Source organism: Dendrobates tinctorius, unplaced genomic scaffold (genome assembly GCF_039654945.1).
Source record: "Dendrobates tinctorius isolate UK_male_01 unplaced genomic scaffold, ASM3965494v1 ptg000125l, whole genome shotgun sequence".
NCBI lineage: Eukaryota > Metazoa > Chordata > Amphibia > Anura > Dendrobatidae > Dendrobates > Dendrobates tinctorius.
Window position 1 is genome coordinate 7,856,220 of NW_027361793.1, and position 21,319 is coordinate 7,877,538.

The following is a 21,319-nucleotide window of genomic DNA, read 5'->3' on the forward strand; positions in this document are numbered from 1 at the left end:
CACTTATACTCTGCTTTTTATAGAGATTTATTTTATATACTCTGTGCAATAGCGCTTATACTCTGTTCCCCATAGAGATCCATTGTATACACTCTGTGCAATAGCACTTATACTCTGTTATTTATAGAGATTTATTTTACACACTCTGTGCAATAGCGCTCACACTTTGTTCTCCATAGAGATCCATTATATACACTCTGTGTAATAGTGCTTAAAATCTGTTGTTTATAGAGATTTATTTTATACACTCTGTGCAATAGCGCTTATACTCTCTTCCCCATAGAGATCCATTGTATACACTCTGTGCAATAGCGCTCACACTTTGTTCCCCATAGAGATCCATTATATACACTCTGTGTAATAGCGCTTATACTCTGTTGTTTATAGAGATTTATTTTATACACTCTGTGCAATAGCGCTTATACTCTGTTCCCCATAGAGATCCATTGTATACACTCTGTGCAATAGCTCTCACACTCTTTTCCCCATAGAGATCCATTGTATACACTTTGTGCAATTGCACTTATACTCTGTTATTTATAGAGATTTATTTTACACACTCTGTGCAATAGCGCTTATACTCTGTTCCCCATAGAGATCCATTGTATACACTCTGTGCAATAGCACTTATACTCTGTTATTTATAGAGATTTATTTTACACACTCTGTGCATTAGCGCTCACACTTTGTTCTCCATAGAGATCCATTATATACACTCTGTGTAATAGTGCTTAAACTCTGTTGTTTATAGAGATTTATTTTATACACTCTGTGCAATAGCGCTTATACTCTCTTCCCCATAGAGATCCATTGTATACACTCTGTGCAATAGCGCTCACACTTTGTTCTCCATAGAGATCCATTATATACACTCTGTGTAATAGTGCTTATACTCTGTTGTTAATAGAGATTTATTTTATACACTCTGTGCAATAGCGCTTATACTCTGTTCCCCATAGAGATCCATTGTATACACTCTGTGCAATAGCTCTCACACTTTGTTCCCCAAAGAGATCCATTGTATACAGTCTGTGTAATAGCGCTTATACTCTGTTGTTTATAGAGATTTATTTTATACACTCTGTGCAATAGCGCTTACACTCTGTTCCCTATAGAGATCCATTGTATACACTCTGTGCAATAGTGCTTATACTCTGTTCCCCATAGAGATCCATTGTATACACTCTGTGCAATAGCGCTTATACTCTGTTCCGAATAGAGATCCATTGTATACACTCTGTGCAATAGCGCTCACACTCTGTTCCCCATAGAGATCCATTGTATACACTCTGCAATAGCTCTTATACTCTGTTCCGAATAGAGATCCATTGTATACACTCTGCAATAGCGCTTATACTCTGTTCCCCATAGAGATACACTGTATACACTCTGTGTAATAGCGCTTATACTCTGCTGTTTATAGAGATTTATTTTATACCATCTGTGCAATAGCGCTTATACTCTGTTCCTCATCGAGATCCATTGTATACACTCTGTGCAATAGCACTCACACTCTGTTCCCTATAGAGATCCATTATATACACTCTGTGTAATAGCGCTTATACTCTGTTTTTATTGAGATTTATTTTATACACTCTGTGCAATAGCGCTTACAATCTATTCCTCATAGAGATTCATTGTATACACTCTGTGCAATAGCGCTTATACTCTGTTCCCCATAGAGATCCATTGTTTACACTCTGTGCAATAGCGCTTATACTCTGTTCCTCATAGAGATCCATTGTTTACACTGTTCCTCTGTGCAGTAGTGCTTATACTCTGCTGTTTATAGAGATTTATTTTATACACTCTGTGCAATAGCGCTTACACTCTGTTCCTCATAGAGATCCATTGTATACACTCTGTGTAATAGCGCTTATACTCTGCTGTTTATAGAGATTTATTTTATACACTCTGTGCAATAGCGCTTATACTCTGTTCCCCATAGAGATCTATTGTATACACTCTGTGCAATAGCGCTCACACTTTGTTCCCAATAGAGATCCATTGTATACACTCTGCAATAGCGCTTATACTCTGTTCCCCATAGAGATCCATTGTATACACTCTGTGTAATAGCGCTTATACTCTGCTGTTTATAGAGATTTATTTTATACACTCTGTGCAATAGCGCTTATACTCTGTTCCTCATAGAGAGATCCATTATATACACTCTGTGCAATAGCGCTCACACTCTGTTCCCCATAGAGATCCATTACATACACTCTGTGCAATAGCGCTCACACTCTGTTCCTCATAGAGATCCATTATATACACTCTGTGCAATAGCGCTCACACTCTGTTCCCCATAGAGATCCATTGTATAAACTCTCTGCAATAGCACTCACACTATGTTCCCCATAGAGATCCATTATATACACTCTGTGTAATAGCGCTTATACTTTGTTGTTTATAGAGATTTATTTTATGCACTCTGTGCAATAGCGCTTATACTCTGTTCCCCATAGAGATCCATTGTATACACTCTGTGCAATAGCACTTATACTCTGTTATTTATAGAGATTTATTTTATACACTCTGTGCAATAGCGCTTACACTCTGTTCCCCATAGAGATCCATTTTATACACTCTGTGCAATAGCGCTTATACTCTGTTCCCCATAGAGATTCATTGTATACACTGTGCAATAGCGCTTATACTTTGTTCCTCATCGAAATCCATTGTATACACTCTGTGCAATAGCACTCACACTCTGTTCCCCATAGAGATCCATTGTATACACTCTGTGTAATAGTGCTTATACTCTATTGTTTATAGAGATTTATTTTATACACTCTGTGCAATAGCGCTTACACTCTGTTCACCATAGAGATCCATTGTATACACTATGTGCAATAGCGCTTATACTCTGTTCCCCATAGAGATCCATTGTATACACTCTGTGCAATAGCGCTTATGCTCTGTTGTTTATAGAGATCCATTATATACACTCTGTGCAATAGTGCTTACACTCTGTTCCTCATAGAGATTCATTGTATACACTTTGTGCAATAGCGCTTATACTATGTTCACCATAGAGATCCATTGTAAACACTCTGTGCAATAGCACTCACACTCTGTTCCCCATAGAGATCCATTATATACACTCTGTGTAATAGCGCTTATACTCTGTTTTTATTGAGATTTATTTTATACACTCTGTGCAATAGCGCTTACAATCTTTTCCTCATAGAGATTCATTGTATACACTCTGTGCAATAGCGCTTATACTCTGTTCCCCATAGAGATCCATTGTTTACACTCTGTGCAATAGCGCTTATACTCTGTTCCTCATTGAGATCCATTGTATACACTCTGTGTAATAGCGCTTGTACTCTGTTCCCCATAGAGATTCATTGTATACACTGTGCAATAGCGCTTATACTCTGTTCCTCATCGAGATCCATTGTATACACTCTGTGCAATAGCACTCACACTCTGTTCCCCATAGAGATCCATTATATACACTCTGTGTAATAGCGCTTATACTCTGTTTTTATTGAGATTTATTTTATACACTCTGTGCAATAGCGCTTACAATCTATTCCTCATAGAGATTCATTGTATACAATCTGTGCAATAGTGCTTATACTCTGTTCCCCATAGAGATCCATTGTTTACACTCTGTGCAATAGCGCTTATACTCTGTTCCTCATAGAGATCCATTGTTTACACTCTGTGCAATAGCGCTCACACTTTGTTCCCCATAGAGATCCATTGTATACACTCTGTGTAATAGCGCTTATACTTTGTTGTTTATAGAGATTTATTTTATACACTCTGTGCAATAGCGCTTATACTCTGTTCCTCATAGAGATCCATTGTATACACTCTGTGCAGTAGTGCTTACACTCAGTTCCTCATAGAGATTCATTGTATACACTCTGTGTAATAGCGCTTATACTCTGCTGTTAATAGAGATTTATTTTATACACTCTGTGCAATAGCGCTTATACTCTGTTCCCCATAGAGATCCATTGTACACACTCTGTGCAATAGCGCTTATACTCTGTTCCCCATAGAGATCCATTGTATACACTCTGTGCAATAGCGCTCACTCTTTGTTCCCCACAGAGATCCATTGCATACACTCTGCAATAGCGCTTATACTCTGTTCCCCATAGAGATCCATTGTATACACTCTGTGTAATAGCGCTTATACTCTGCTGTTTATAGAGATTTATTTTATACATTCTGTGCAATAGAGCTTATACTCTGTTCCTCATAGAGATCCATTATATACACTCTGTGCAATAGCGCTCACACTCTGTTCCCCATAGAGATCCATTGTATACACTCTGTGCAATAGCGCTCACACTTTGTTCCCCATAGAGATCCATTATATACACTCTGTGTAATAGCGCTTATACTTTGTTGTTTATAGAGATTTATTTTATGCACTCTGTGCAATAGCGCTTACAATCTATTCCTCATAGAGATTCATTGTATACACTCTGTGCAATAGCGCTTATACTCTGTTCCCCATAGAGATCCATTGTTTACACTCTGTGCAATAGCGCTTATACTCTGTTCCTCATAGAGATCCATTGTTTACACTGTTCCTCTGTGCAGTAGTGCTTATACTCTGCTGTTTATAGAGATTTATTTTATACACTCTGTGCAATAGCGCTTACACTCTGTTCCTCATAGAGATCCATTGTATACACTCTGTGAATAGCGCTTATACTCTGCTGTTTATAGAGATTTATTTTATACACTCTGTGCAATAGCGCTTATACTCTGTTCCCCATAGAGATCTATTGTATACACTCTGTGCAATAGCGCTCACACTTTGTTCCCAATAGAGATCCATTGTATACACTCTGCAATAGCGCTTATACTCTGTTCCCCATAGAGATCCATTGTATACACTCTGTGTAATAGCGCTTATACTCTGCTGTTTATAGAGATTTATTTTATACACTCTGTGCAATAGCGCTTATACTCTGTTCCTCATAGAGAGATCCATTATATACACTCTGTGCAATAGCGCTCACACTCTGTTCCCCATAGAGATCCATTATATACACTCTGTGCAATAGCGCTCACACTCTGTTCCTCATAGAGATCCATTATATACACTCTGTGCAATAGCGCTCACACTCTGTTCCCCATAGAGATCCATTGTATAAACTCTCTGCAATAGCACTCACACTATGTTCCCCATAGAGATCCATTATATACACTCTGTGTAATAGCGCTTATACTTTGTTGTTTATAGAGATTTATTTTATGCACTCTGTGCAATAGCGCTTATACTCTGTTCCCCATAGAGATCCATTGTATACACTCTGTGCAATAGCACTTATACTCTGTTATTTATAGAGATTTATTTTATACACTCTGTGCAATAGCGCTTACACTCTGTTCCCCATAGAGATCCATTTTATACACTCTGTGCAATAGCGCTTATACTCTGTTCCCCATAGAGATTCATTGTATACACTGTGCAATAGCGCTTATACTTTGTTCCTCATCGAAATCCATTGTATACACTCTGTGCAATAGCACTCACACTCTGTTCCCCATAGAGATCCATTGTATACACTCTGTGTAATAGTGCTTATACTCTATTGTTTATAGAGATTTATTTTATACACTCTGTGCAATAGCGCTTACACTCTGTTCACCATAGAGATCCATTGTATACACTATGTGCAATAGCGCTTATACTCTGTTCCCCATAGAGATCCATTGTATACACTCTGTGCAATAGCGCTTATGCTCTGTTGTTTATAGAGATCCATTATATACACTCTGTGCAATAGTGCTTACACTCTGTTCCTCATAGAGATTCATTGTATACACTTTGTGCAATAGCGCTTATACTATGTTCACCATAGAGATCCATTGTAAACACTCTGTGCAATAGCACTCACACTCTGTTCCCCATAGAGATCCATTATATACACTCTGTGTAATAGCGCTTATACTCTGTTTTTATTGAGATTTATTTTATACACTCTGTGCAATAGCGCTTACAATCTTTTCCTCATAGAGATTCATTGTATACACTCTGTGCAATAGCGCTTATACTCTGTTCCCCATAGAGATCCATTGTTTACACTCTGTGCAATAGCGCTTATACTCTGTTCCTCATTGAGATCCATTGTATACACTCTGTGTAATAGCGCTTGTACTCTGTTCCCCATAGAGATTCATTGTATACACTGTGCAATAGCGCTTATACTCTGTTCCTCATCGAGATCCATTGTATACACTCTGTGCAATAGCACTCACACTCTGTTCCCCATAGAGATCCATTATATACACTCTGTGTAATAGCGCTTATACTCTGTTTTTATTGAGATTTATTTTATACACTCTGTGCAATAGCGCTTACAATCTATTCCTCATAGAGATTCATTGTATACAATCTGTGCAATAGTGCTTATACTCTGTTCCCCATAGAGATCCATTGTTTACACTCTGTGCAATAGCGCTTATACTCTGTTCCTCATAGAGATCCATTGTTTACACTCTGTGCAATAGCGCTCACACTTTGTTCCCCATAGAGATCCATTGTATACACTCTGTGTAATAGCGCTTATACTTTGTTGTTTATAGAGATTTATTTTATACACTCTGTGCAATAGCGCTTATACTCTGTTCCTCATAGAGATCCATTGTATACACTCTGTGCAGTAGTGCTTACACTCAGTTCCTCATAGAGATTCATTGTATACACTCTGTGTAATAGCGCTTATACTCTGCTGTTAATAGAGATTTATTTTATACACTCTGTGCAATAGCGCTTATACTCTGTTCCCCATAGAGATCCATTGTACACACTCTGTCCAATAGCGCTTATACTCTGTTCCCCATAGAGATCCATTGTATACACTCTGTGCAATAGCGCTCACTCTTTGTTCCCCACAGAGATCCATTGCATACACTCTGCAATAGCGCTTATACTCTGTTCCCCATAGAGATCCATTGTATACACTCTGTGTAATAGCGCTTATACTCTGCTGTTTATAGAGATTTATTTTATACATTCTGTGCAATAGAGCTTATACTCTGTTCCTCATAGAGATCCATTATATACACTCTGTGCAATAGCGCTCACACTCTGTTCCCCATAGAGATCCATTGTATACACTCTGTGCAATAGCGCTCACACTTTGTTCCCCATAGAGATCCATTATATACACTCTGTGTAATAGCGCTTATACTTTGTTGTTTATAGAGATTTATTTTATGCACTCTGTGCAATAGCGCTTATACTCTGTTCCCCATAGAGATCCATTGTATACACTCTGTGCAATAGCGCTCACACTTTGTTCCCCATAGAGATCCATTGTATACACTCTGTGCAATAGCACTCACACTCTGTTCCCCATAGAGATCCATTATATACACTCTGTGTAATAGCGCTTATACTCTGTTTTTATTGAGATTTATTTTATACACTCTGTGCAATAGCGCTTACAATCTATTCCTCATAGAGATTCATTGTATACAATCTGTGCAATAGTGCTTATACTCTGTTCCCCATAGAGATCCATTGTTTACACTCTGTGCAATAGCGCTTATACTCTGTTCCTCATAGAGATCCATTGTTTACACTCTGTGCAATAGCGCTCACACTTTGTTCCCCATAGAGATCCATTGTATACACTCTGTGTAATAGCGCTTATACTTTGTTGTTTATAGAGATTTATTTTATACACTCTGTGCAATAGCGCTTATACTCTGTTCCTCATAGAGATCCATTGTATACACTCTGTGCAGTAGTGCTTACACTCTGTTCCTCATAGAGATTCATTGTATACACTCTGTGTAATAGCGCTTATACTCTGCTGTTAATAGAGATTTATTTTATACACTCTGTGCAATAGCGCTTATACTCTGTTCCCCATAGAGATCCATTGTACACACTCTGTGCAATAGCGCTTATACTCTGTTCCCCATAGAGATCCATTGTATACACTCTGTGCAATAGCGCTAACTCTTTGTTCCCCACAGAGATCCATTGCATACACTCTGCAATAGCGCTTATACTCTGTTCCCCATAGAGATCCATTGTATACACTCTGTGTAATAGCGCTTATACTCTGCTGTTTATAGAGATTTATTTTATACATTCTGTGCAATAGAGCTTATACTCTGTTCCTCATAGAGATCCATTATATACACTCTGTGCAATAGCGCTCACACTCTGTTCCCCATAGAGATCCATTGTATACACTCTGTGCAATAGCGCTCACACTTTGTTCCCCATAGAGATCCATTATATACACTCTGTGTAATAGCGCTTATACTTTGTTGTTTATAGAGATTTATTTTATGCACTCTGTGCAATAGCGCTTATACTCTGTTCCCCATAGAGATCCATTGTATACACTCTGTGCAATAGCGCTCACACTTTGTTCCCCATAGAGATCCATTATATACACTCTGTGTAATAGCGCTTATACTCTGTTGTTTATAGAGATTTATTTTATACACTCTGTGCAATAGCGCTTACACTCTGTTCCTCATCGAGATCCATTGTATACACTCTGAGCAATAGCGCTTGCACTCTGTTCCTCACAGAGATTGATTGCATACACTCTGTGTAATAGCGCTCACACTCTGTTCCCCATAGAGATCCACTATATACACTCTGTGCAATAGCGCTTATATTCTGTTTTTTATAGAGACTTATTTTATACACTTTGTACAATAGCGCTTATATTTTGTTCCTCGTAGAGATCCATTGTATACACTCTGTGCAATAGCGCTTATACTCTGTTCCGAATAGAGATCCATTGTATACACTCTGTGCAATAGCGCTCACACTCTGTTCCCCATAGAGATCCATTGTATACACTCTGTGCAATAGCTCTTATACTCTGTTCCGAATAGAGATCCATTGTATACACTCTGCAATAGCGCTTATACTCTGTTCCCCATAGAGATACACTGTATACACTCTGTGTAATAGCGCTTATACTCTGCTGTTTATAGAGATTTATTTTATACCATCTGTGCAATAGCGCTTATACTCTGTTCCTCATCGAGATCCATTGTATACACTCTGTGCAATAGCACTCACACTCTGTTCCCTATAGAGATCCATTATATACACTCTGTGTAATAGCGCTTATACTCTGTTTTTATTGAGATTTATTTTATACACTCTGTGCAATAGCGCTTACAATCTATTCCTCATAGAGATTCATTGTATACACTCTGTGCAATAGCGCTTATACTCTGTTCCCCATAGAGATCCATTGTTTACACTCTGTGCAATAGCGCTTATACTCTGTTCCTCATAGAGATCCATTGTTTACACTCTGTGCAATAGCGCTTACACTCTGTTCCTCATAGAGATCCATTGTATACACTCTGTGCAGTAGTGCTTACACTCTGTTCCTCATAGAGATTCATTGTATACACTCTGTGTAATAGCGCTTATACTCTGCTGTTTATAGAGATTTATTTTATACACTCTGTGCAATAGCGCTTATACTCTGTTCCCCATAGAGATCTATTGTATACACTCTGTCCAATAGCGCTCACACTTTGTTCCAAATAGAGATCCATTGTATACACTCTGCAATAGCGCTTATACTCTGTTCCCCATAGAGATCCATTGTATACACTCTGTGTAATAGCGCTTATACTCTGCTGTTTATAGAGATTTATTTTATACACTCTGTGCAATAGCGCTTATACTCTGTTCCTCATAGAGAGATCCATTATATACACTCTGTGCAATAGCGCTCACACTCTGTTCCCCATAGAGATCCATTGTATACACTCTGTGCAATAGCGCTCACACTTTGTTCCCCATAGAGATCCATTATATACACTCTGTGTAATAGCGCTTATACTTTGTTGTTTATAGAGATTTATTTTATGCACTCTGTGCAATAGCGCTTACAATCTATTCCTCATAGAGATTCATTGTATACACTCTGTGCAATAGCGCTTATACTCTGTTCCCCATAGAGATCCATTGTTTACACTCTGTGCAATAGCGCTTATACTCTGTTCCTCATAGAGATCCATTGTTTACACTGTTCCTCTGTGCAGTAGTGCTTATACTCTGCTGTTTATAGAGATTTATTTTATACACTCTGTGCAATAGCGCTTACACTCTGTTCCTCATAGAGATCCATTGTATACACTCTGTGAATAGCGCTTATACTCTGCTGTTTATAGAGATTTATTTTATACACTCTGTGCAATAGCGCTTATACTCTGTTCCCCATAGAGATCTATTGTATACACTCTGTGCAATAGCGCTCACACTTTGTTCCCAATAGAGATCCATTGTATACACTCTGCAATAGCGCTTATACTCTGTTCCCCATAGAGATCCATTGTATACACTCTGTGTAATAGCGCTTATACTCTGCTGTTTATAGAGATTTATTTTATACACTCTGTGCAATAGCGCTTATACTCTGTTCCTCATAGAGAGATCCATTATATACACTCTGTGCAATAGCGCTCACACTCTGTTCCCCATAGAGATCCATTATATACACTCTGTGCAATAGCGCTCACACTCTGTTCCTCATAGAGATCCATTATATACACTCTGTGCAATAGCGCTCACACTCTGTTCCCCATAGAGATCCATTGTATAAACTCTCTGCAATAGCACTCACACTATGTTCCCCATAGAGATCCATTATATACACTCTGTGTAATAGCGCTTATACTTTGTTGTTTATAGAGATTTATTTTATGCACTCTGTGCAATAGCGCTTATACTCTGTTCCCCATAGAGATCCATTGTATACACTCTGTGCAATAGCACTTATACTCTGTTATTTATAGAGATTTATTTTATACACTCTGTGCAATAGCGCTTACACTCTGTTCCCCATAGAGATCCATTTTATACACTCTGTGCAATAGCGCTTATACTCTGTTCCCCATAGAGATTCATTGTATACACTGTGCAATAGCGCTTATACTTTGTTCCTCATCGAAATCCATTGTATACACTCTGTGCAATAGCACTCACACTCTGTTCCCCATAGAGATCCATTGTATACACTCTGTGTAATAGTGCTTATACTCTATTGTTTATAGAGATTTATTTTATACACTCTGTGCAATAGCGCTTACACTCTGTTCACCATAGAGATCCATTGTATACACTATGTGCAATAGCGCTTATACTCTGTTCCCCATAGAGATCCATTGTATACACTCTGTGCAATAGCGCTTATGCTCTGTTGTTTATAGAGATCCATTATATACACTCTGTGCAATAGTGCTTACACTCTGTTCCTCATAGAGATTCATTGTATACACTTTGTGCAATAGCGCTTATACTATGTTCACCATAGAGATCCATTGTAAACACTCTGTGCAATAGCACTCACACTCTGTTCCCCATAGAGATCCATTATATACACTCTGTGTAATAGCGCTTATACTCTGTTTTTATTGAGATTTATTTTATACACTCTGTGCAATAGCGCTTACAATCTTTTCCTCATAGAGATTCATTGTATACACTCTGTGCAATAGCGCTTATACTCTGTTCCCCATAGAGATCCATTGTTTACACTCTGTGCAATAGCGCTTATACTCTGTTCCTCATTGAGATCCATTGTATACACTCTGTGTAATAGCGCTTGTACTCTGTTCCCCATAGAGATTCATTGTATACACTGTGCAATAGCGCTTATACTCTGTTCCTCATCGAGATCCATTGTATACACTCTGTGCAATAGCACTCACACTCTGTTCCCCATAGAGATCCATTATATACACTCTGTGTAATAGCGCTTATACTCTGTTTTTATTGAGATTTATTTTATACACTCTGTGCAATAGCGCTTACAATCTATTCCTCATAGAGATTCATTGTATACAATCTGTGCAATAGTGCTTATACTCTGTTCCCCATAGAGATCCATTGTTTACACTCTGTGCAATAGCGCTTATACTCTGTTCCTCATAGAGATCCATTGTTTACACTCTGTGCAATAGCGCTCACACTTTGTTCCCCATAGAGATCCATTGTATACACTCTGTGTAATAGCGCTTATACTTTGTTGTTTATAGAGATTTATTTTATACACTCTGTGCAATAGCGCTTATACTCTGTTCCTCATAGAGATCCATTGTATACACTCTGTGCAGTAGTGCTTACACTCAGTTCCTCATAGAGATTCATTGTATACACTCTGTGTAATAGCGCTTATACTCTGCTGTTAATAGAGATTTATTTTATACACTCTGTGCAATAGCGCTTATACTCTGTTCCCCATAGAGATCCATTGTACACACTCTGTCCAATAGCGCTTATACTCTGTTCCCCATAGAGATCCATTGTATACACTCTGTGCAATAGCGCTCACTCTTTGTTCCCCACAGAGATCCATTGCATACACTCTGCAATAGCGCTTATACTCTGTTCCCCATAGAGATCCATTGTATACACTCTGTGTAATAGCGCTTATACTCTGCTGTTTATAGAGATTTATTTTATACATTCTGTGCAATAGAGCTTATACTCTGTTCCTCATAGAGATCCATTATATACACTCTGTGCAATAGCGCTCACACTCTGTTCCCCATAGAGATCCATTGTATACACTCTGTGCAATAGCGCTCACACTTTGTTCCCCATAGAGATCCATTATATACACTCTGTGTAATAGCGCTTATACTTTGTTGTTTATAGAGATTTATTTTATGCACTCTGTGCAATAGCGCTTATACTCTGTTCCCCATAGAGATCCATTGTATACACTCTGTGCAATAGCGCTCACACTTTGTTCCCCATAGAGATCCATTGTATACACTCTGTGCAATAGCACTCACACTCTGTTCCCCATAGAGATCCATTATATACACTCTGTGTAATAGCGCTTATACTCTGTTTTTATTGAGATTTATTTTATACACTCTGTGCAATAGCGCTTACAATCTATTCCTCATAGAGATTCATTGTATACAATCTGTGCAATAGTGCTTATACTCTGTTCCCCATAGAGATCCATTGTTTACACTCTGTGCAATAGCGCTTATACTCTGTTCCTCATAGAGATCCATTGTTTACACTCTGTGCAATAGCGCTCACACTTTGTTCCCCATAGAGATCCATTGTATACACTCTGTGTAATAGCGCTTATACTTTGTTGTTTATAGAGATTTATTTTATACACTCTGTGCAATAGCGCTTATACTCTGTTCCTCATAGAGATCCATTGTATACACTCTGTGCAGTAGTGCTTACACTCTGTTCCTCATAGAGATTCATTGTATACACTCTGTGTAATAGCGCTTATACTCTGCTGTTAATAGAGATTTATTTTATACACTCTGTGCAATAGCGCTTATACTCTGTTCCCCATAGAGATCCATTGTACACACTCTGTGCAATAGCGCTTATACTCTGTTCCCCATAGAGATCCATTGTATACACTCTGTGCAATAGCGCTCACACTTTGTTCCCCATAGAGATCCATTATATACACTCTGTGTAATAGCGCTTATACTTTGTTGTTTATAGAGATTTATTTTATGCACTCTGTGCAATAGCGCTTATACTCTGTTCCCCATAGAGATCCATTGTATACACTCTGTGCAATAGCGCTCACACTTTGTTCCCCATAGAGATCCATTGTATACACTCTGTGCAATAGCACTCACACTCTGTTCCCCATAGAGATCCATTATATACACTCTGTGTAATAGCGCTTATACTCTGTTTTTATTGAGATTTATTTTATACACTCTGTGCAATAGCGCTTACAATCTATTCCTCATAGAGATTCATTGTATACAATCTGTGCAATAGTGCTTATACTCTGTTCCCCATAGAGATCCATTGTTTACACTCTGTGCAATAGCGCTTATACTCTGTTCCTCATAGAGATCCATTGTTTACACTCTGTGCAATAGCGCTCACACTTTGTTCCCCATAGAGATCCATTGTATACACTCTGTGTAATAGCGCTTATACTTTGTTGTTTATAGAGATTTATTTTATACACTCTGTGCAATAGCGCTTATACTCTGTTCCTCATAGAGATCCATTGTATACACTCTGTGCAGTAGTGCTTACACTCTGTTCCTCATAGAGATTCATTGTATACACTCTGTGTAATAGCGCTTATACTCTGCTGTTAATAGAGATTTATTTTATACACTCTGTGCAATAGCGCTTATACTCTGTTCCCCATAGAGATCCATTGTACACACTCTGTGCAATAGCGCTTATACTCTGTTCCCCATAGAGATCCATTGTATACACTCTGTGCAATAGCGCTAACTCTTTGTTCCCCACAGAGATCCATTGCATACACTCTGCAATAGCGCTTATACTCTGTTCCCCATAGAGATCCATTGTATACACTCTGTGTAATAGCGCTTATACTCTGCTGTTTATAGAGATTTATTTTATACATTCTGTGCAATAGAGCTTATACTCTGTTCCTCATAGAGATCCATTATATACACTCTGTGCAATAGCGCTCACACTCTGTTCCCCATAGAGATCCATTGTATACACTCTGTGCAATAGCGCTCACACTTTGTTCCCCATAGAGATCCATTATATACACTCTGTGTAATAGCGCTTATACTTTGTTGTTTATAGAGATTTATTTTATGCACTCTGTGCAATAGCGCTTATACTCTGTTCCCCATAGAGATCCATTGTATACACTCTGTGCAATAGCGCTCACACTTTGTTCCCCATAGAGATCCATTATATACACTCTGTGTAATAGCGCTTATACTCTGTTGTTTATAGAGATTTATTTTATACACTCTGTGCAATAGCGCTTACACTCTGTTCCTCATCGAGATCCATTGTATACACTCTGAGCAATAGCGCTTGCACTCTGTTCCTCACAGAGATTGATTGCATACACTCTGTGTAATAGCGCTCACACTCTGTTCCCCATAGAGATCCACTATATACACTCTGTGCAATAGCGCTTATATTCTGTTTTTTATAGAGACTTATTTTATACACTTTGTACAATAGCGCTTATATTTTGTTCCTCGTAGAGATCCATTGTATACACTCTGTGCAATAGCGCTTATACTCTGTTCCGAATAGAGATCCATTGTATACACTCTGTGCAATAGCGCTCACACTCTGTTCCCCATAGAGATCCATTGTATACACTCTGTGCAATAGCTCTTATACTCTGTTCCGAATAGAGATCCATTGTATACACTCTGCAATAGCGCTTATACTCTGTTCCCCATAGAGATACACTGTATACACTCTGTGTAATAGCGCTTATACTCTGCTGTTTATAGAGATTTATTTTATACCATCTGTGCAATAGCGCTTATACTCTGTTCCTCATCGAGATCCATTGTATACACTCTGTGCAATAGCACTCACACTCTGTTCCCTATAGAGATCCATTATATACACTCTGTGTAATAGCGCTTATACTCTGTTTTTATTGAGATTTATTTTATACACTCTGTGCAATAGCGCTTACAATCTATTCCTCATAGAGATTCATTGTATACACTCTGTGCAATAGCGCTTATACTCTGTTCCCCATAGAGATCCATTGTTTACACTCTGTGCAATAGCGCTTATACTCTGTTCCTCATAGAGATCCATTGTTTACACTCTGTGCAATAGCGCTTACACTCTGTTCCTCATAGAGATCCATTGTATACACTCTGTGCAGTAGTGCTTACACTCTGTTCCTCATAGAGATTCATTGTATACACTCTGTGTAATAGCGCTTATACTCTGCTGTTTATAGAGATTTATTTTATACACTCTGTGCAATAGCGCTTATACTCTGTTCCCCATAGAGATCTATTGTATACACTCTGTCCAATAGCGCTCACACTTTGTTCCAAATAGAGATCCATTGTATACACTCTGCAATAGCGCTTATACTCTGTTCCCCATAGAGATCCATTGTATACACTCTGTGTAATAGCGCTTATACTCTGCTGTTTATAGAGATTTATTTTATACACTCTGTGCAATAGCGCTTATACTCTGTTCCTCATAGAGAGATCCATTATATACACTCTGTGCAATAGCGCTCACACTCTGTTCCCCATAGAGATCCATTATATACACTCTGTGCAATAGCGCTCACACTCTGTTCCTCATAGAGATCCATTATATACACTCTGTGCAATAGCGCTCACACTCTGTTCCCCATAGAGATCCATTGTATACACTCTCTGCAATAGCACTCACACTATGTTCCCCATAGAGATCCATTATATACACTCTGTGTAATAGCGCTTATACTTTGTTGTTTATAGAGATTTATTTTATGCACTCTGTGCAATAGCGCTTATACTCTGTTCCCCATAGAGATCCATTGTATACACTCTGTGCAATAGCACTTATACTCTGTTATTTATAGAGATTTATTTTATACACTCTGTGCACTAGCGCTTACACTCTGTTCCCCATAGAGATCCATTTTATACACTCTGTGCAATAGCGCTTATACTCTGTTCCCCATAGAGATTCATTGTATACACTGTGCAATAGCGCTTATACTTTGTTCCTCATCGAAATCCATTGTATGCACTCTGTGCAATAGCACTCACACTCTGTTCCCCATAGAGATCCATTGTATACACTCTGTGTAATAGTGCTTATACTCTATTGTTTATAGAGATTTATTTTATACACTCTGTGCAATAGCGCTTACACTCTGTTCCCCATAGAGATCCATTGTATACACTATGTGCAATAGCGCTTATACTCTGTTCCCCATAGAGATCCATTGTATACACTCTGTGCAATAGCGCTTATGCTCTGTTGTTTATAGAGATCCATTATATACACTCTGTGCAATAGCGCTTACACTCTGTTCCTCATAGAGATTCATTGTATACACTTTGTGCAATAGCGCTTATACTCTGTTCACCATAGAGATCCATTGTATACACTCTGTGCAATAGCACTCACACTCTGTTCCCCATAGAGATCCATTATATACACTCTGTGTAATAGCGCTTATACTCTGTTTTTATTGAGATTTATTTTAAACACTCTGTGCAATAGCGCTTATACTCTGTTCCCCATAGGGATCCATTGTTTACACTCTGTGCAATAGCGCTCACACTTTGTTCCCCATAGAGATCCATTGTATACACTCTGTGTAATAGCGCTTATACTTTGTTGTTTATAGAGACTTATTTTATACACTTTGTGCAGTAGTGCTTACACTCTGTTCCTCATAGAGAATCATTGCATACACTTTGTGCAATAGCGCTTATACTCTGTTCCTCATAGAGATCCATTGTATACACTCTGTGCAATAGCTCTTATCCTCTGTTCCTCATAGAGATTCATTGTATACACTTTGTGCAATAACACTTATACTTTGTTGTTTATAGAGACTTATTTTATACACTTTGTGCAGTAGTGCTTACACTCTGTTCCCCATAGAGATCCATTGTATACACTCTGTGCAATAGTGCTTATACTCTGTTCCCCATAGAGATCCATTGTATACACTCTGTGCAATAGCGCTTATACTCTGTTCCCCATAGAGATCCATTGTATACACTCTGTGCAATAGCGCTCACACTTTGTTCCCCATAGAGATCCATTGTATACACTCTGCAATAGCGCTTATAATCTGTTCCCCATAGAGATACACTGCATACACTCTGTGTAATAGCGCTTATACTCTGCTGTTTATAGAGATTTATTTTACACCATCTGTGCAATAGCGCTTATACTCTGTTCCTCATAGAGATCCGTTATATACACTCTGTGCAATAGCGCTCACACTCTGTTCCCCATAGAGATCCATTGTATACATTCTGTGCAATAGCGCTCACACTCTGTTCCTCATAGAGATCCATTGTATACACTCTGTGCAATAGCGCTTATACTCTGTTCCCTATAGAGATCCATTGTAAACACTATGTGCAATAGCGCTCACACTCTGTTCCCCATAGAGATCCATTATATACACTCTGTGCAATAGCGCTCACACTCTGCTCCCCATAGAGATCCATTATATACACTCTGTGCAATAGCGCTCACACTCTGTTCCTCATAGAGATCCATTGTATACACTCTGTGCAATAGCGCTTATACTCTGTTCCCCATAGAGATCCATTGTATACACTCTGTGCAATAGCGCTTATACTCTATTCCTCATAGAGATTCGCTGTATACACTCTGTGCAATAGCGCTCACACGCTGTTCCCCAAAGAGATCCATTGTATACACTCTGTGCAATAGGGTTTATATTCTGTTTTTTATAGAGATTTATTTTATACACTCTGTGCAATAGCGCTTACACTCTATTCCTCATAGAGATTCATTGTATACTGTACACTCTGTGCAATAGCGCTCACACTTTGTTTCCCATAGAGATCCATTATATACACTCTGTGCAATAGCGCTTATATTCTGTTCCCCATAGAGAGTCACTGTATCCACTTTCCATTTACATTTATTTTGATGCGGATAATTTGTGTTTATTCTCTTTTACAATTGTTATTAGGGGATTTAATGTAATAGCTCTTATATTTGGCTTATTAGATATCTCTATAGTGACCTTGTATTCTCTGCCTACTTTTTCCTTCCTAACAGGTAAAACTTTATATTTAGGGATTTTGTGCATATATTTCTTTTATAGTAGATGTTCTTGAGTGATAATTGTTAGCACAAAAAGACAATTTATATGTACTTCGCACATTGATTTGTGATTTCATCTATACATAGGCCTTTGAAAGATATCCAATATGAAGATAAATTCTTAATTTAATTACCTTTCTCAACTATAGTACAAAAAGGTTTTTTTCTATGTAATCTATATTGGATGGTCTATTCATCTTTATATGTATACATTGCATGGTGGTTCTGTTTCCTTTAAATTTAGAGGCACCTGATATGACTTTTTGCTGTTAAATTGGTTCATTCGCTTTTAATATTAATTAATAAAAATTATTTTAAACGTAACCAATTGCTTTCATGGTTCATGTTTTGTGCTCTGGACGGTGGTGATTGTCTGGATTCACATTGTTGATTTGATGTTCTGTTTAGAACCATATGATATTGTAAGAACTTTCTTATATTGATTTCTCCCCTAAGGAACTTGTCTAGATGTGTGGTGAGCACTATAGTTGAGCGAAACGGATCGAAAAAATTCAAAAGTCGCCAACTCTCGCCAAAGTCGGGTTTCATGAAACGAAACCCGACCCTAGGGTGAGGTCGGCCACGAGGTCGGCGACTTTTGCGCCAAAGTTGCGTTTCAAAAGATGCTTTAGCGCCCTTTTTCAGCCAATCAGGAAGAACGGACACTGTGGGCAACGTGATGACATAGGCAGCGGTCCCCACCATCTTTGAGAAGGGCATGCAAGTGATTGGCTTGCTTTGGGGGGTGTCACAGGGGGTATAAAAGGGCGTGCACGCCGACCGCCATCTTACTTATGCTGATCTCAGAATAGGGAGAGCTGCTGCTGATGATGATTCTGTAGGGAGAGCATTAGGAAGGCAAAAAAGAAAAAAAAACTGCTTCTGCTACTAGCGATTTTGCCTCTACAACACACCAGTCACTGTGCAGTGCAAGGGGAGGCTATATTTTGGTGCATCAGCTCTGTTGGTTATTAGGCTGCCTTCTAAGGCTCCCTGATAGCTGCATTGCTGTTTTTACACTGGTGTTAAAACTGCTTTTTTAAAAGCAATCCAAATTTAATTGATTTGTCCTGGTGAGGTACTGAGCGTGCATTTTTTCACACACCGTACAGCGGTGTACGCTCCTCACACAGTACCGTGTACCGGCTGTTATCACGGCCACAGTGAAGCTATCTGTGTGTGACTCTGTAAGGAAAAGCCGAGGAGTTTGTCCGTTCTTTCAGACCTACACTCCAGGGAGATTCCAATTCTGCCCAATTCTATATACACCTTGTAGTTTGTCATACACTAGCCAATTTCTGCCTGTGACATAGCGGTGTAATATACACTGGGCCTGACACAATACAACAGTGTCCAGAAGTGTGTAAGGAGCTTCCAGTTCTCCCCTGTCCTATATTGACCTTTTTACACCAGCTAAATTCAGCCTGTGATATAGCGGTGTAATATACACTGGGCCTGACACAATACAACAGTGTCCAGAAGTGTGTAAGGAGCTTCCAATTCTCTCCTGTCCTATATTGACATTTTTTACACCAGCTAAATTCAACCTGTGATATAGCGGTGTAATATACACTGGGCCTGACACAATACAACAGTGTCCAGAAGTGTGTAAGGAGCTTCCAGTTCTCCCCTGTCTTATATTGACATTATTTACACCAGCTAAATTCAGCCTGTGATATAGCGGTGTAATATACACTGGGCCTGACACAATACAACAGTGTCCAGAAGTGTGTAAGGAGCTTCCAGTTCTCCCCTGTCCTATATTGACATTTTTTACACCAGCTAAATTCAGCCTGTGATATAGCGGTGTAATATACACTGGGCCTGACACAATACAACAGTGTCCAGAAGTGTGTAAGGAGCTTCCAGTTCTCCCCTGTCCTATATTGACATTTTTTACACCAGCTAAATTCAGCCTGTGATATAGCGGTGTAATATACACTGGGCCTGACACAATACAACAGTGTCCAGAAGTGTGTAAGGAGCTTCCAGTTCTCCCCTGTCCTATATTGACATTTTTTACACCAGCTAAATTCAGCCTGTGATATAGCGGTGTAATATACACTGGGCCTGACACAATACAACAGTGTCCAGAAGTGTGTAAGGAGCTTCCAGTTCTCCCCTGTCCTATATTGACATTTTTTACACCAGCTAAATTCAGCCTGTGATATAGCGGTGTAATATACACTGGGCCTGACACAATACAACAGTGTCCAGAAGTGTATAAGGAGAATCAAATTCTCCCCAGGCCTATATACACATTTTTTACACCATCCAAAATTCAGCCTGTGACATAGAGGTGTAATATACACTGGGCCTGAGACAATCCAACAGTGTCCAGAAGTGTGTAAGGAGATTCAAATTCTCCCCACTACTATATACACCTTGTACCTTGTTTTACAGTACCATATAGTTGGTGGAATTTTGGGTGCATTTTCCCAAAAAATGAGGATGTCTGGTGGAAGAGGCCGTGGAAGTGGGCGGGGGTTGCCAGTTGGTAATGATGGTGGTGGTGGTGGTGGATTTGCTGGTAGTGGCAAAAGCAAAATAGCAGCTAATGCAGGAGGTGTTGAGCCTGCGTCATCGTCTGGCTCCACAAGGCCTCGAAGGCTTCCTTTTCTGGGAACAGGTAAACCGCTTTTAAAGCCAGAGCTTCAGGAGCAAGTTTTGGCATATATTGCTGACTCAGCCTCCAGCTCTATCGCCTCCTCTTCTGAAGTTTTAAAAAATAAAAGCACTGAGTCGTCATCG

The 21,319-nt window shown here is 38.9% G+C and overlaps 1 long non-coding RNA gene across 1 annotated transcript in view; it reads left to right on the plus strand.

Annotated features, from left to right (window-relative positions):
* LOC141047017 (uncharacterized) overlaps positions 1–21,319 on the plus strand; it is a 150,701-nt gene that overhangs the window by 1,028 nt on the left and 128,354 nt on the right. The gene's annotated exons all lie outside the window — the stretch shown is intronic.